This window comes from Eschrichtius robustus, chromosome 1, assembly GCF_028021215.1.
Source record: "Eschrichtius robustus isolate mEscRob2 chromosome 1, mEscRob2.pri, whole genome shotgun sequence".
Lineage (NCBI taxonomy): Eukaryota > Metazoa > Chordata > Mammalia > Artiodactyla > Eschrichtiidae > Eschrichtius > Eschrichtius robustus.
Window position 1 is genome coordinate 180,342,120 of NC_090824.1, and position 14,088 is coordinate 180,356,207.

Here is a 14,088-nt window from a genome sequence, read left to right on the forward strand (position 1 = left end):
GGATAAAAACAATGTGGTACATATACATTCAATGGAATATTATTCAACCTCAAAAAGGAAGGAAATTCTGACACTTGCTACAACATGGATGAACCTTGAGGACACTATGCTAAGTGAAATAAACCAGTCACAAAAGGACATATCAGGACTTCCCTGGTGGTGCAGTGGTTAAGAATCCGCCTGCCAATGCAGGGGACACAGGTTCGTGTCCTGGTCCGGGAAGATCCCACATGCCGCGGAGCAACTAAGCCCGTGCGCCACAACTACTGAGCCTGCGCTCTAGATCCCGCGAGCCACAACTACTGAGCCCACGAGGCACAACTACTGAGCCCACGTGCCACAACTATTGAAGCCCGCAAGCCTAGAGCCCGTGCTCCGCAACAAGAGAAGCCACCGCAATGAGAAGCCCGCGCACTGCAACTGGAAAAGCCCGCGCACAGCAACAAAGACCCAACTCAGCCAAAAATTAATTAATTAATTAATTATTTTTAAAAAAAGGTTAAAATGGTAAATTTCACATTATGCACATTTTTACCACATTTTTTTCCAAAAGAGAGAAAGGAAATGTGAATTTATATTCATGGAGCACCTAGTGTATAACAGCACCACCCTAACTGATGTGCTTCAATTTATTTAATCCCACACAAACCCACCCAGGCTCTATGCAAGGCACCAAGCAGCCGCACCTGGTCAGGTGTCCAGAGACCGCCCTCTATTCTGGACTTTGGGCCTTTCTGGGAGGAGTGCACCCACCATTGTGTAAGCCCCTGTCCCCAGGGCAATGGTCAAAAAACTGCCCCAACCTGCCAGAGTTTTAGGAGAAGGGGTCCCACATTTAGCTACCAGCTCTTTGTCCACTGACCAGGAAGAGATCTGGGCTCAGCCTCCCAGGCCCTGGCCTGCCCCTGCCTCCCAGCCCAGATATGTCTGGGCTTATAAAGAAAGGGGTCCCACATCCCAGGAATCAGAGTTCTGTGTGACCTGGGTCACATGCACGTCAGAGATGAGGAAAGATGCACAGCTCCACAAGCTGGGCAGTCTGCTGGTTAAGGACCTCCTGTGCCCCTGACAGCCTTGGTGGAACATGAAAGACAGTTAAGATAGAGACTTGGGATCCTTCTCAACACAGCATCCTGGGGTCAGAGTTGGCTCACAAGGTGAAACCACCCCACCATCCTGGCCTGGCCTGGCCTTGGCTTATGTTTTGACTTCCCCCAAAACGGCTGCCAGGGCTCCATGCTCTGTCCCGTGCCCAACCCAGGCAACTGAGATGCTCTCCCCAGCCCGCTTCTTGGAGAACGCACAGAGCAGTTACAGCGCGACCTCCTAAAAAGGCACAAAGCTGCAAAATCCCATCTGCCCGCGTCCTGTCTCCACTTTGCAGAGCCGGCTCCCGAGGGTGCATCTCCCCTCCTCTCTGTCCCACATCACTGAGCCAAGTGAAACAGCAACTTTCCCATCAGGCTCTTTTCAGAACCTCTGCCTCCCATCATGGAGGCCTGAGCTGGTCTGTTTCAAAGCTTCTGTCTTTGTTAGTGGAGTAACGTCGATTTCAGCCTCTTGCTCTGCCCAGCTCCAGCGTGAGGGGAACAGACGGGGCACCTGGCATGAGAGATGCTGTTCTGTGCCCTGCAGGCTCCCCCCTCCCCCTGCAATTTCACACACACACACACACACACACACACACACACACACACACACACACACGTTTGGAACAAGAAGGGAAAGAGTCTGCCTTTTAGATCCCAGGCCTGCTCGATCATGGAGATAAGCGTATACTTGCTGGCCACTGGCCTCACCCCAGAACGCACGGCCACCTCAGGGCGGCCGGGGAGGGCTGGGCTGAGAGACACTGGGACAGCCCTGCCCTGGCCGCTTGCACAAGCAGCTTTCAAACCAGATCAGCAGGCCGAGAGTTCTTTGTTCTTTCTGGCACCTGTTTAACTCGTGTTAAACCAGGGCTCTGGCGGCTCCCTCTAGGAAGGGAGAGGAGAAGGCTGCATTTCGTTTAAGTGAGCCGCTGCCTCACACCTTAAAATCACAACTAGCCTGCTGAGTCACCGCTTCCTCCCTGCCAAGTCACCAGAACTCTGGGGCTCCCGCTGCCATCAGAGAACTCCAGGCTGAGGGGGACCCTGGGGCCAGGGCTGGAGGAGACCCCTCTCTGTGCCCCCCTACTTTCAGGCAGGACCCGCCTATGAGCCTTCAAGGCAGCAAGGACTCATGTTCAAGGCTGACTTCTTGGGAATCCAGGGAAGGCGCTTGCACCAGCACCTAGGATGGGGCTGTGAGCAGTAGGTGTTTCATTTGTTTTGGGCGCGAAGGGGCAGCTCAACCAGCTCTCTCTCCACCAGCTGCTTTAACAAGCGCCACAAACGGTGATTACCTTTTGCCAGTTGGACCAGTTGAGGAAACGGATGGCTTCCCCTGGAGCTGGGGTGCCTGCCAGCCCCAGGGTTCTTGGGACTATCCCTGAATGTCTTGGTCTGGCTTCTAATGCGCTTGACTTGTTATGTGAGTCACAGCCCAATTAAAGTAAAAGTGGAGGAGGAAAAAAAAAATGAAGGAAAAGACGGGATAACTACATAGAGGATATAAGACAAGTAAGCATTTATGTTACTTTTATGTTTTACAGGATGCCTTCCTGTAAAAAATGCCAACCCAGAATCTCAACCTACGATACTTCAATTGTCTAGCACAGAGGCAACTGTAATCATTACAGAATGATAATTATTTTATTTTGCCACCCCCCACCAAATCCATCAGAAGTTTCCTTTTGGTCACTAGTGAATTTTCAACATTACTAAATTGTCAGAAATCTGATTTACATACAACTGTTTCAGACCCCCTATATTGTATAAAAAACAAGATATTCTTGGAATCTGAAGGTAGCTAAGCTTGGAAAACACCAAATGCTTTTGTAATTCTAGATGACAATAAGTGCTCATTTGGCATGAGAGAACATGAAATATAAACATCAGCTCATCAAACGACTTCAAATGTCTTAAAAAGGAAAGAAAACAATGCATTCCAGGAGCGAAACGTGGTAACAAACCCGACTCAGAGGAGAAGTCCTTAGTCATTAGGCAGCTCCATAGAGCATGAAGCCAATGGTGGCTATGCTCCCAGGTTCCTCCTCGTTTGTAACTGGACAGGGTGGGGAGGCAAGGCTGGGTTCCTCCACAGTCCCCAGAGCTCACCACGGCTCACCAGTGCATTGATCTTATTTTTCAAGCAAGGTTAGCTTTGGCACAGGTCTGGGAAGAAGTACGTAGGGTCCTGGTGGACTTCTGTACCCCGTGGCCCTCTCTCCCACATCTGGCCCAAAGCTGGACCAGCCCACAGACAAACTGTAAAAGTAGACAAAGGAATCTTCAGCTTCCTCCACCTGCCCACCCTAGTGTCCACCTCACTCCTTTCCTTCTTCTTGCAGGTCCCAGCCCAGCCCTATGTTCTCCTAAACCTTAGGTTTTAAGGGAAAATGTGATGGTCTTTCATCAAGATGTCAATTGCTGATCTCTGGCAGCTGAGCTATTGCCTCTCTGAGCAGCATCTGTGTTCTTGCTGGGTAATTTAATTGTCAATATGACTCGGCCAAGGGATGCCCAAGTAGCTGGTAAAATATTATTTCTGGGCGTGCCTATGAGGATGTTTTCGGAAGACATTAGCATTTGAATTGGTAGAGTGAGTAAAGATTTCCCTCTCTGATGTGTGTGGGCATCATCCAATCCATGGAGAGCCTGAATAGAACGAAAAGGCAGAGGAAAGAGGAACTTGCTCTGTCTGCTTGAGCTGGGACATCCACCTTCTCCTGCCTTTAGACATTAGCACTCCCTCAGACCTTGACCAGGACTTACCCACTAGCCCCCAGGTTCTCAGGCCTTCAGGTTTGGACTGGAACTACACTACTGGCTTTCCTGGGCCTCCAGCTTACAGAGGGCAGATTGTGGGACTTCTCAGCCTCCAAAATTGCATGAGCCAATCCCTCACAATAAATCTCCTTTGTATATCTGTCTATCTATATATATCCTATTTGTTCTGTTTCTCTGGAGAAGCCTGACTTAATGCAAAGAGGAATATGGTCTAACTGGAATTTCAGATGTCAGAAGGAACAGGAGATATGGGGGAAGGTGAGGGGTAGGGAGGAACATCACAGAGAAGCTCTGAAGTCACGCTGAGGAGGTGTCACCAACGCGAGCCACACACAGGACCAGGCCAGGTACTATGGGGTAGACCAGTTGTTCAGGAGAAACCAGCTTTGATGGGCTACTTAGCCAGGGGACAAGGGTGACCCAGCTGCTGCCAGCTCTATCTGGTGTGGCCTCAGTAGTGCTCCATGCTGGGGGACGGGGGCTCTGTCTCCCAGAGGAGAAGATCTTCTCTACAAAGGGGCTTCATACACAGGGTTGAGGGAAGTATCTGGATATAGAAAATGGCATCAGCAGTCAGACTGGCCCCAGGTGTGTCCCTTCCTTGTCACCCCAGGAGAAACTCAGGTATTCTGGGCTTGTGCCATTTAAACACACAGGAGGGATGGCTCGTTGGTGACCTCACTACCGTCATCGCCCAGAAAACCAGTTACACCTGCTCACGGCCCACAGCCTGCTGACGCTGGGCTTGGATGCCAGGCCCAGGAAAAGCCTCAGTGAAACCCAGTTTCTGGGCAGAAAATCCTCCCTTTACAGCCACATCAAGGGCTTAGAACTATTTCTTCTTGGGTGGGGAAAGAATAAGGCTTTCTGTGCTCATTGAGAAATAGGTGAGCCATGAGTCCCAATTGGTGTGAACTGTCTCCTTCACATGCTTCTCGAGCACCACCCACACGGTCCTGGGTAAAGCTGTGGATCCCACAAGTCAGCACTCTGGAGCCTGAACACGAGGTTGGTCCACCTTAAGGCGAGGGGGCCAGGCTTTCCTCATCGGGCGGCCTTGGCTTCCAGCTGCCCTGGGGCTGGGGAGGCTGCATAGCATCCTGGGCAGAAGGGCAGCTAAGGGCAGCTAAGGGCTGGCTGTCAGCAGCCAACACGGCCTATTAGAGGGGGTCTGGGGATCCACCTGTGTCTATTACAGCCGGAAACATGGATTCCAATCTACTTGTGTTCCTTTGATGAGGTTTTTTTCCAGACTGGTTTCTTCGTCCATCATCTTTATGGCTGTTTATTTATTCCTGCCTTTGCTTTCTTGATTATTTTTGCACGTCTGCTGTTCCAGGCTTCCGTTTCTCTCTCTTAGAGTGTGGTTGAATTCCCTGTGACATACTTCATTCCTTATCGGATCGCTTATGTCTCCCCTTCTGAGCTATAGTTTTGATGGGGGTTTTGCAGTCATAGCCACTTTCTGTATCTGGTCACTTGGCAGGGAAGAGACAGAGGAGAGTTTCTGTGGGGTTCCGAGCAGCCTTTGCTGGCAAAGCTGCACCTAGCTTTCTCTTCTGAGATGGTGTGAAATGTCCTAGATTTCACACTACCTCATTATGAGTATTTCTAACTGCTGTATGGATCCCTCGGGTCTTAGGGTCAGTCCTCCAAATTTTCTGGAGTTCTGGAAAGGGGCTAAGATCCTGAGAGCCTGGGGGTGGAGGGGCGGGGTAAGAGTTTTTATTCTCATGCAGTTTCCCTATCAATATTGTCAAGCTGTTTCATTCACTAGAGAATGTTCCTGATTTTATTGATTAATCTTCCTTTTTATATTTTGCTTTCGAGGGATGTTTGCAGGGGGTAAAGCTGGAGTTAGGAGCTACTTAGTATATCATGTTTCTTTCCTCAGGGACCACTTTTCAAAGTTTACAGTACAGGATTGTATTCTTTTCTGTGTCTGAGCACCGACAGTGGGGTTTGGGGCTGGACATGACCATGTTCTGTTGATCTCAGTAAGTTCTAGGGAGTGAGAGAGTTGTGGTCTGACTTTATTCTTGGGAAATGCAGGTCCATGAAATTACAGACCAGCGTTCCACCGAGCAGGGTGTGGGCAGCAGAGAACAGAACAGGCCCCCAGGCTGTGGTGGCTCTGGGACGGTGACCCCAGCGTTCTCCCCACAATACCTCTGCCAGCCCTTAGTCCCCACCTGGAGACGGACATTCTCTTGGCCTCAACCAGAGCCAAGAAAACAGGGACCTGCTTTCAACTGAGCTGACATCTGAGAAAAAGCCTTTCGTTTCTGTTAGGCGCCTCCACCCTCAAAGCTAATCTGTCTACTCCACTGGTAGAGATGGTTTCTGTGGCCGGTACCTCGGCAGGACCTTGCCAAGGATCCACATTCTCCAATCCCTTCGCCTGGCCCTTCTCCAGGTGCACAGGAGTCCATCTTCCTCCAAAGAGAATCTTTCCCCAAGTTTATAGCTAGCTCTACTAGCCATTTTGGCAGTAGAGGATCGAAATGTGAAAAGTGCCCTCAGGTCAACGGAACAACCATATGCCTAATGGCGAGGGGAGAGTGGTCCCTACATAGACAAAGCCTCCTCTCTGCACCCTGGTGTCCACCATAGCTGACACAGGGACAGGGGTCACCTGGCCACCCCAGCCAGAGAGCTGCCCTCGGGTGGGGACGGGAGAGGCAAGGAGTATGGTAGGGCACTTCCTCAAGAGTTACCAGCTTAAGGGACTTCCCTGGTGGTCCAGTGGTTAAGACTCCATGCTTCCCATGCAGGGGTTCAATCCCTGGTAGGGGAACTAAGATCCCACATGCCGTGGAGCCAAAAAAATAAAAAATTAAAAAAAAAAAGTCACCAGCTTACAACATTACAGTCTTTTAAAACCATTATTTCAAAAATCTGCACCCTCTAACATTTGGCGTCCAGTGGCAAAGCCCAGACTCCCTGCCCTGATTTGGGCTTCACCTTATCCCAGGAAGGCTCCTGGTTGACTACAAGCCCTTAGGTCGGTTCCAGTCTCTCCCGGCACCAGGTTCCCCCACCCCCGTAGGCCGTGATCACGTATTTCCTTAACTTACATTCACACAGTGTGTGAAGTGGACCTGGGCACAGAGAAAACCAAGGAAGAATTTGCCAAACAGAGAGAAGATCAGGGCACCCAGAGCTAAGTGCTGCCATCATCCTGGAGCCGGAGGAGGCATCTGGCAGGAAGGAGAGCCACTATTTGGTAAACCCACCCACACGTCTGCCAGAGATGTTAGGAATTCCTCACCTGATTCCTGGCCACAGATGCTCCTGTAACAAGCGGTGATTCCCCTACCTGGCAGTGCCATGGAGCTATCTGGCTCTGCCTGTGTGGTTTGTGGGGTCCAGGGTTTGGCACAGAGGGAGAAGGGGGAGGGGGAGGGTGCCCACTGTTTTCCAGCACCCCACCTCTGGCTTAACCAATAATAGTTGTTTTCTTTCAAACATCAGAATTCCTGAATTGTAATTACATTTTTTTTGAGAAGGGATCACAGAAATAGAGATGTGAGGAATCTCCACGTTCAAAAGCACAGCCCAGAGCAGACCTATGGGGGCAGGTCCAGCCCTGGGTGACCAGTAAAAAGTGCTCCAATCAGTGTGCACATATGGTTACATCCCTTTTACTTTTACCATTAATACTCAGACCTTGTCTAACTATCAGGAAATCCATTTATCTCCTTCATGGGGCTCTCCCTCTCCCTCCTCACCCCAAGAGGTCCACACCATCTCAGCAGAGAAAAACAACAAGTCTAAAATGTCTTTGCTTCTGGAGGCCACCGAGCACTGCTGCTGGAAACCGTTCCTGCTTGATTCCACCAGCCATCTCTGTCCACCACCCGGCAAGAGTTGTGCACAAGAAGCTTGGGCTCTTAGAGGTGGGGTCAGCCACTTCCTCGGGACTAAATCTAGCCCGGAGGGCCCCAAACGTGAGTCCCCCTGTGTATTGGTTTCCTAGCGCTGCCATAACAAATGACCACAAACTGGGTGGCTTAAAACAACGGAAATTATTCTCTCACAGTTTTGGAGGACGGAAGTGTGAAATCAAGGCGTTGGCAGGTTGGTCTTTCTGGGGTTCTGAGGGTGAACCCTTTCCATGCCTCTCTCCTAGCTTCTGGGGGCTGCCAGCAATGCTTGGCTTGTAGCTGCATGATTCTGATCTCCGCCTCCTTCACGCGGCCATCTCTGTGTTTCACCTCTGCTCTTCTGTCTTCTGCCATTGGATTTATGGCCCACTTGGTTAATCTGGAATGTTTTCATCTCGAAATCCTTAACCTAATTACATCTGCAAAGATACTTTTTCTGAATAAGGTGATATTCACAGGTTCTGCTGGACATATCTTTTAGGGGAGCACCATTCAATCCAGGTGTATTAGTCAGCTCAGGTTGCCGTAACAAATACCAAGGACTTGGTGGCTGAAACAACAGACATTTATGTTCTCACAGTTCTGGAGGCTGGAAGTCCAAGATCAAGGTGTCAGCAAGGTTGGTTTCTCCCGAGGCCTCTCTCCTTGGCTTGCAGATGGCTGCCTTCTTACAGCGTCTTCGCGTGGTCCTTCCTCTGTGGGCACATTCCTGGTGTGTCTCTGTGTGTCCACATCACCTCTTCTTATACGGTCACCTGTCATGTTGGATGAGAGGCCCATCCGCTGCCTTCATTTAACCTTAGTACCCTCTGTAAAGGTCTTATCTCCAAATGCAGTCACCTTCTGAGGTTCGGGGGGTTAGGGCTTCAACATAGGAATTCTGAGGGGACACAATTCAGCCCATAACAAGGAGGTGGTTCTTAGACACAGACCTTGCTGAGGAAGAGAAAAAGCAAACGTCTGTTCTCTGGTGACTCGCCCCCTGCTCCGGTGCCCCGTCCACCTCAGAGGACGCAGGGCGTGCAGCTCTGTCCCAGGGCTACACGTGCCAGGCCCTGCCCAGCACGTCGCTCACATTAATCATGTACCGGCCTTTCCTTCCCTCTTCAGTATCACCCCCTCTGGTGCATTTGGGCAGGTGAGACAGCAGAAGGAGGTGGGTTGTCCCGTGTGGGGTCCAGAGCCCCCTGTCTGACCACGGCCTCTCCAGCTGGGCATTCCTCCTGCTCTGCCAGGGCCACTCCTCACCCCACTGTCGACCACAACTCAGAGGGACCCATGGCTGCAGTCCCCGCAGTGCAGGGGGAGGAAAAACCCAGGAGACCCCACCTCTCTTGGTGGCCCCATCCATTACTCCAATCTGTAAAATCACCATATTGTTAAAAAAGTTCTGTCTGTTGGGGTACTTTTGATGGCAAGTAAGAGCCAATCTAACTCAAAGTGGTTTTAACAATAAGAACTTATTGGTTCACATAAATGAAAAGCCCAAATGTGGGGTGGGCTTTAGGCAGGGCTTGATCCATCAGTTCAACAATGTCACCAAAAACCCATCTTTCTTTCCATTTCTTGTCCCTGTTTGTCTTCCTGGTATCGGTTTCAACCAAGGGCTCTGTCCTCTTTGGTTACAAGATGGTCACGAGCAGCTCCTGGGATAAGCTGCCTCCATCCCATAGAGCAAGAAGAGAATACCTTCCCCCAACTGGATCAGAGATCCTAAACATCCTTCTGATATGGACCACATGCCCATCTCTGAACTAATCAGTGTGCCTGGGGGTAGCGTAGGACTACCTTAGAAAACAAGGACCCATTTCTGGAGCTGGAGCGGGGTGGTAGAATAGCCACCCCACCCAAACCACACACTGCTTTGCAAGAATCGAGCCACAGAGGCAGGCTGACATAGACGATTTGGGATCAGCTTTACCATCCACTGCATCCACAAGTTGGATGTGGATTGTGCTGAAGAGCAGAGAAAACAAAACATATTACAGCATGTGTTGTAGGTGAAATTGTATGTATGTAAAATACACCTTGACCTCTGATCCAGGGGGAAAGTCTTTAAGGAATACCCTTGTTGTAGGCAGAATTATGGCGCCCCAAGAGATTCCACGCACTAATTCCTGAGACTATGAATATGCTATCTTGTCCATGAATGTGTTACCGTACATGACAAAGGGACTTTGCAGATGTGATCAGTTGGCCTTAAAATAGATTATCCTGGATGATCTGGGTGGGCCCAATATAATCACATAAGCCCTTAAGATCAGGGGCAGAAGAGGAAGTCACAGAAATGCAAAGCACAAGAATGAGTCAACGCACTCATTGACTCAACCCACTCCAGAGAGGCCCTGGAGTGACAGTAAACCCAGAACAGGACATGTGTCCTACAGTTGCAGGGAACCAAATTCTGCCAACAATCTGAGTAAGCCTGGAAGTGGATTCACCCCCAGAGCCTCCAGATAACAGTCCTGATTCCAGCCTATGAGCCCCTAAGCAGAGGGTCCCACTGAGCCTGCCTGACTTCTGACCTGCAGAATTATGACTGGGTGTCACTACCTTTGTGGTCATTTGTCATACAGCAAGAAAAACCAATGAATACAGTGAGGTAGGTAATCGTATTGGTCAGAGTTCTCCAGAGAAACACAACCAATAGGTGATAGATAGATAGATAGATAGATAGATAGATAGATAGATAGATAGACAGACAGACAGACAGACAGACAGACAGACAGACAGACAGATAGATAGACAGACAGACAGACAGATATTATGAGGGATTGGCTCACGTGATGATGGAGGCTGAGAAGTCCTACAACCTGCTCTCTGCAAGCTAGAGACCCAGGAACGCCCGTGGTGTGGTTCCAGTTCAAACCTGAAGACCCGAGAATCAGGGGACAGACGGTGTAAGTCCTAGTCCAAGTCCAAAGGCCCAAGAACCAGGAGCACCGATGTCCCAGGGCAGGAGCAGGTGGCCAGCCTAGCTCAAGCAGGGAGAGTGAACTCGCCCGTCCTCTGCCTGCTTATTCCGTTCAGGCCTCAGCAGCTTGAGTGAGGCCCACCTGCATGGGTGAAGGCGATCTTCTCTACTCAGTCTACCTATACAAGTGCTAATCTTTTCCCCAAACACCCTTACAAACACACCAGAAACAAAGTTTTACCAGCTCTCTGGTCAACCGTTGGCCCAGTCAACGGTGACACATAAAATTAACCATCACAGAATGATTATTTCTCTGTTTTACAAATGAAGAAACCAAGGCACAGAGAAGTAAGTGACTTGCAAAAGGTGGCACAACTAGGAGGTGATGGTACTGGCCCCTTGAAGCCAGGCAGGCTCCAGACCCTGTGCTTGTAACCATTATGCCATCCTGGTATAACCATTATACCTTTGAGGCGAGAAGTCATCAGGCAGCGGATTTCTAAAACAGGTTTTCAGAGCACACCTTGCAGATCTCACGTGCCAGCACTGGATGCTACATTCAAAGGAGAGGCTCCATCTTCATTTCCAGAACTGACAGCCTCTGTGGTCTCTGGGATAGACTTTCTCCTTGTTGCCTTATAGCACATGTGCTTTGCAGAAATGAGTTAAATCGGATTTTGCCATCTGAAGCAGGAAGAGGATTATAATAGTAACCAGTGTCCACTCTGCCCTCTCTACATACCAGGTACCCTGCCTTTTGCAAACATTGTTTCCTTCGATCCAGTCAGGGGCCCTCTGGGATGGACAAGGAAGTTTCTCAATGCAGATGTGCGTAAACTCAGCCTCACAGAGGCCCAGGGATCAACCAGTCAATAAGCAGGAGAGCTGGGCCCCAAAGTCCCAAACCCAAGTCACACCATCCACCCACCAGTAAGAGAGGATGATGGCCATCAAAGTGGGCTTGGCAGCCTCCAGATGTGACAAGGGTGGAAAATTAAAGAGGGTGTGTGGTGACATGTGAGTGGGGCCTGGCCCTGCAGTAGGGACTTAGGAAAAGCTAGATACAAAAGAAAGTCATTTCTTTGCAGCTTGAGGTGGTGGGTACAACACCGTTATAAGCCCTCAGTAAGCGAAGTGCTGAGTTCATGGTATGAAATCTGGGAGGGGTTTATGGGAAGAGGGGGCACATCACACTTATCCCAGGGGGCTGTGAAAACACAGAGTCCTGAACTCCACCCCAGTTCTACCAAATTAGAATCTGTGGGGCTGTCACTAGCACATCCATTTTTTTGTTTTTTTTCTTTTCTTTTCTTTTCTTTTGTTTTTGGCCATACCACGCAGCATGCGGGATCTTAGTTCCCCGACCAAGGACGGAACCCACAACCCCTGCATTGGAAGCTGCATTGGAAGTACAGAATCTTAAACACTGGACCGCCAGGGAAGTCCTGGCAATCCAGTTTTTAATAAGCCCCCAGGGAAGCCATAGGTACACTGAAGTTTAAGACTTACTGGCTGTTGGGCTTCCCTGGTGGCACAATGGTTAAGAATCCGCCTGCCAATGCAGGGGACACAGGTTCGAGCCCTGGTCCGGGAAGATCCCACATGCTGTGGAGCATCTAAGCCCGTGCGCCACAACTACTGAGCCTGTGCTCTAGAGCCTGCGAGCCACAACTACTGAGCCCGCACGCCTAGAGCCCATGCTCTGCAACAAGAGAAGCCACCACAGCGAGAAGCCCACGCACTGCAATGAAGAGTAGCCCCCGCTCACTGCAACTAGAGAAAGCCCGCACACAGCAACAAAGACCCAACTCAGCCAAAAATAAATAAATAAATAAATAAGTTAATTAAGTAAAAAAAAAAACAACTTACTGGCTGTTATGGGTTGTATTGTATCTCTTGCAAATTCATATGTTGGAGTCCCAACTCCCAGTACCTCAGAATGGGACCTTTCTTGGAGATAAGGTCTTCAAAGAGGTAATCAAGTCAAAATGAGGTCATTAGGGTGGGCCCTAGTCCTATGTGACTGGTGGCCTTATAAGAAGGGGAAATGTGGACATAGACACGCACATGGAAAATGATATGAAGAGACACAGAGAAGACGGCCGTGGACAAGCTAAGAAGAGAGCCTGGAAAAGACACTTCCTTCACCGCCCCCAGAAGGAACCAACCCTACTGGTACCTTGAGCTCAGATTTGCAGGCTCCAGAACCATGAAACCATAGCTGTCTGTTGTGTAAGCCACAGAGTGTGTGGTACTTTGTGACAGAGGCCCTAGTAAACGAACACACCGGCCCCACGGAGAAAGGGACCTTTGCAGGACGTGTATCTGCCGTGGGCCTGGGGCAGGGTGGGTGTGGGCACCCAGAATGTTCCCAGCCACAGCTCAAAGATAAGACCAGTGCTCTACTTCCCTCCAAGCAGGGAGAAAGCTTTTCACACCAAGTTCTTGCAGTGAAGAAATCTGAGAGCAGCAGCAAAGCCAGTGTCTGTTTTCTGGGACAGGGAGGAAGGATGGAACGAAGCATCTGACTCCGAGGAGCAGAAACAAGTGGAGGGGCGGGGGTGGGGGGGTGGAGAGAGATTGAAAGCGGAAAAAGAGAGAAACGGGGATCCTGGGAGATCATAGTTTTCATTCCTTATTTGTTCTTAACTTCTAGGCTGGTGCTACGGAGGGCGTCTTCTTTTCTGACCTGCAGGAGTTCGAAAATAGGACTGGGTTGGCATTCTGAGCGTGTCACTTACTTTGTAAAATAAATGCTCCTCTGAAAGTCTCCTGCTGGGTTCTCCCGGATTCTGGGTCACTGTTCCCACCCCAGGGTCTCCCAGAATGGGGGCTGGGCTGGCAGGAAGAGATGCCAGTCTCTCCTGGGCAGCCCTCTGGCCTGTCCAGTGTCCATCAGAGCCCTTTGTCTCCAGTAGAACCCTTTAGGCTTCATGTCCCTGGAAATCCTGCCTTTGAAAGAAGAAAGCCCATGGGGTGAGGACACCCCTTCCAGGTTGCCCTCCGGACTCACAGCAAGGCCCCGCATGCCCCAGAGCACTTGGCAAATAGCAGCTCTTCAATAAATGATAAAAGCACAGTGAGGCCCCAGTGACTACAGAACGTCCTGATTGGGTCACCTCAGGCCTTAGGATGGTCACCATGCTGCATTTTTCTATCTCACCCTCCACAGTACTGAACGACTTCCCTCCTAGCCTCAAAGTTCCCCTGTTTAATATGAGCTCGACTCCCTTCTCTCTCTACCCTAAGAAAATGAGGCACATTCCCAAGAAATCACAGCACACCGCAGCTGGAAGGGGTCTCCAGAATCATGTTGTCCATCCCTGAATTTATTGGCAAGAAAGACAAGGCTCAGCGAAGTCAGGGCACCGTCTCTCTGCCAATTACTGACTGGTGGCAACTGCAGCCCAAGCCT